This window comes from Punica granatum, chromosome 7 (assembly GCF_007655135.1).
Source record: "Punica granatum isolate Tunisia-2019 chromosome 7, ASM765513v2, whole genome shotgun sequence".
Taxonomy (NCBI): domain Eukaryota; kingdom Viridiplantae; phylum Streptophyta; class Magnoliopsida; order Myrtales; family Lythraceae; genus Punica; species Punica granatum.
In genome coordinates this window covers 5,747,182-5,751,092 of record NC_045133.1, presented here as the reverse complement: position 1 = coordinate 5,751,092, position 3,911 = coordinate 5,747,182, and the positions used below count along the sequence as shown (strand labels likewise).

Sequence of the window (3,911 nt, the reverse complement as noted above, 5' to 3'; positions counted from 1 at the left end):
TTTTAGAAAACTTATGATTTTTTTCTGTTACAAAACAAAATTTATGACAAAAAATGAGACATTTTACAAAATTAAACTTTTTTTATAATTTGCCCAAAAAAATGAAGAAGGGACATAATTTGTGAAATTCGGCAATTTTAATCCAAATATAACTAATTATATACGTTATGTGTATTTTATATGTATATATATTTATATATTGCTGCTGGTTGACTCCGCTGACTTATGTAGGTATTGATATATATCTATATTATATATACATATGACTATAATGCAGGTGTCTTGAAATGGAAAAAAAAAAATGCTAATGGACTGATATGCTAGTGTAGACTTGGAATTAGTAAGCCCACAAGGCCTACACTATTCTCTGGGCCCATAATATTTAATTTGTAATTATTTATTTATTCTTCCTTCTTGAAGCTTCCCACGTCTCTTTCATTTTTTTTGTTTTGTGTTGGGTTTTAATTTTCAGGGAGGGCTCTGTTCTTTGACAGAAAGGAGAAAAAAAACAGGGCACGAGAGAGAGAGAGAAAGAGAGAGAGAGAGAGAGAGCTCCATTCGAGAGCAGAGATAGGACGGACGATAGAGGGGTAGAGAGGATAGCCGGGAGCTCGGGATGAAACTCATGCAAGAGAGGGTCGAGTTTCAGCTCTGTTCACGGGAAGAAGAATAGAGCAGACCCGATTAGAGAAACAACGCGAGGGAGAAACGACGGCAGAGCAAGATCGAAGAAGAAGAAGAAGAGTAAAAGGAATGATAGGTTCGGGGAGTCTTCCAACCTAGCTTGCATTCGAGTAACGGGTATGTTTAGGTATTTTGCTGAATTGCTTTCTCTGATGTCATGAGCTTTTCTTGTATTTGATTGTATTATTCTTGTCGTTTCTTTGGAGTAATTAAGCTAGCTGAGTTATTGAATTTGGGAATTGGAAAAATGGGTTGATTTGGGGGTTGTGGATTAATGGCTAATTGAGGTAGAAATACTGAGTTTCACTGTAAAATTGCTTGATTTTCGCATTTTAATTTGGGTGGGTGACGGACTTGATAGATATACATATATATGTATATGCATGAAACTTTTTCTTTCATTTGTTAGGTCTCCCTTTATTTAGTGTTAATTGTTTTAATAAATTAGGAAATAGGAAGGGTATCTTGAGTGTGTAAGTTTAGTTACAATGGGCTATATCGATATTAGGTATTATCTTGTTTGCTAAGGAGAAAGATCTCTTGGCTTGGGCTTTAATTATACTAGTATTTTATTACCTAAGTGGATTGTTTAGAATGAATATGGTGAAGTTGATTGGCTATAGTGAAGTTGAATTTTAGCTTGACTTGAAATTTGATGAGAATAGACTGACTTAAGTAATATGTTTTGATGCGTTATTACGTTAGGATATGAACCTGGTTGGTGAGGTTATAGAGGAGAATTTTGCTGTTGTTTTGAAATATTTAAAATTGGGTTTGAGCACCTTATTATCAGTTGCTCTTATCGTTTGAGTTGCAGATGCGGAATTGATTTTCTTAAAAAATAGTTTCAATAGTGGCTAATTGAATTGTCATATAGGAGTTTTGTCTAGTGGATGACTTAGGGAGATATACCAAACTAGATGATTTGTATTAAAAGTATTGTATGAGTAAGTGTTATTGGTCGATTTTATTTCTTATTAGAGTCATTGAGCTGCCCTGTGAGTGCTGATCTAAACATTTTGTTTAGGTTAAATGGTATTACTCTATCGATTGTTCGTAGCCTTTTGATTTATGTTGCTTGTTGAAGTTGGTTAGGGTGAGCATTTTGTAAAGGATGATTATGTATCTTTAAATTGGTTTTAATGAGGTTAAATTCTTAATTAGGGATGTAACTCGTAACTGGTCAGTGTGTGCTTTTAGAGCGAGTAGATTTCAATGAGGTTAACTTCATAATTAGAAATGGACATAATTAATACAATATACATAAACTGAACTCATTGGAAATAATAAGTTTCTAGTGAAGATTGTGGGAGATATTGGAAGTTCCTGTGATGTTGCTATATGTTTATTATCTAATCAAAGGTATGCGAATAATAGGGATCGCGGAGACTGAATCCTAGCACTAAAAGGGTCGATCCAATGAGCTCTATTTCTTGGAATTGTCGGTGAGTACTTCATTCCACTGTGAAATGATATATAATTATATGTATGTTATGTGAATACTCTATTTCCTTGTGAAATTATGTATTATAATTATATAAATTATTTAAGATGAATATAGTGGTAGTGAGATTAAGGAATCGGTCTTACTATGTTGTGGGGAAGGATATGAGCAATATGGTTTTTTTTGTTTCACCTTGATTTGAGATGTGTAGTGTGACTGAATATGTGGATTGCGTAAGAAATATATAATGATAATGTGATTCTTTTGGAATATGATTGGGATTATATTTGTGCATGCGGAAATTGCGATAATTTGGGAATAAGAGTTTGATGTGGGTATATGATATGAGATGGCGTGGTTACCGTTGATTGTGTTTGTGATTGTTGTTTGACTATAACCATGGGACCGCTGGACCCGGCGATTTACAAAATGGGCCAGATCGGCTGCTGGATTCAGCGGAATACAAATAGGGCCTGGTCGGCCGCTGGATCCGGCGGAATATAAATAGGGGCAGGATCGGCCGCTGGACTCGGCGGAATATAAACAGGGGCCTGATCGGCCGCTGGATTCGGCGGAATATAAATAGGGGCCTGATCGGTCGCTGGACCCGACGGAATAGAAAGAATAGAAAAATGGGCTTGATCGGCCGTTAAGACCCGGCGAAATATAAATTGAGGTCAACTCTTACAGCCAGAGGTTAATAGGCGGCCCCCGCTTACGAGATATGAATATTAAGAGTTGAGGATGATATGAATGAGATGTGAGGGATCACGGTACCGTCACAACTCTGTTGCGAGGAAATGCAACTCTATGGTTATATTGACTTTGGTTGTATTGTCTATTGTTTGTTTAGTTTGATTGCTATAAATATGATGATTTTTATGATTGTCTGACTTATTCTGTGGAAGCCGTGTTGTTTGCCAATGCGATTTAGTTAGGCTATGAGTGCAAGGTGATGTTGAGCTAATGGTTAATTCTAAGAATAGTTTTATATGGTTATAAAGATAATTGATTGGTTACGAATGAGTTGGATAATTATTTGTATGTATTGTATAATATACCGTGTTGGTAGATTAACTGATAGACTTGGTTATGCTATTACTATCTATATGAATATTATTCATTTTGCTTTGGAATTTAGTACTTAATGAGATGCAACTCACACTTTGCATATGTTTTTCCAGATAAGCTCCCAATTGTGCGGATGAACCACTTTTTGATATCGGGGATCAGCTCGAAGAACTAGGTAGGAATCCTTAGTTAGTTGATAGATATTCTTCTGTATAGAAGGGACTTGAAAATGTTACGACCTGAAAATTTTGTTTAGTTGTATCACTGATGTGAGAGTGAAAAAGAAATTTCCGAAAAAGTGTGTCTACATATTAGAGTTAATGGATTGGTTATATACTTCGGAAATTTATTGGAAATCAGGTTTCTATGTGAACAGTTATTATATGATAATGGATTCGAGGAAATATAGCAAAAATTTTATTGTAATTTCGGGTCTGACATAATTGTAGTAAAATTAAGCCGATTGCCAATGAAACTTTTTTCTTCCTTTATTTCGCTTTTCTAATACTTATACTAAAATCACAATCTGTAATGGTAAACCAAAATAATTTTTTTAAAGGGGATGTGCTATTTCAATAAAAAGAAAAAAGACCCAGAAAAGGTAAAAGGGAAATGAAGAAGGGAAATTAGTGTAGTAAAATTAAGCCGATTGCCAATGAAACCTTTTCTTCCCTTTATTTCGCTTTTCTAGTTCTTGCACTAAACCCATAAA

General features: G+C 34.9%; 1 long non-coding RNA gene across 1 annotated transcript; it reads left to right on the top strand.

The window, feature by feature from the left end:
- Nucleotides 1-464: 464 nt before the first annotated feature.
- LOC116215722 lies at nucleotides 465-3,625 on the top strand. Its single transcript, XR_004158543.1, has 3 exons — nucleotides 465-801; nucleotides 2,062-2,129; nucleotides 3,313-3,625. It is a non-coding gene; the product is annotated as an uncharacterized LOC116215722 (long non-coding RNA).
- Nucleotides 3,626-3,911: the final 286 nt, after the last annotated feature.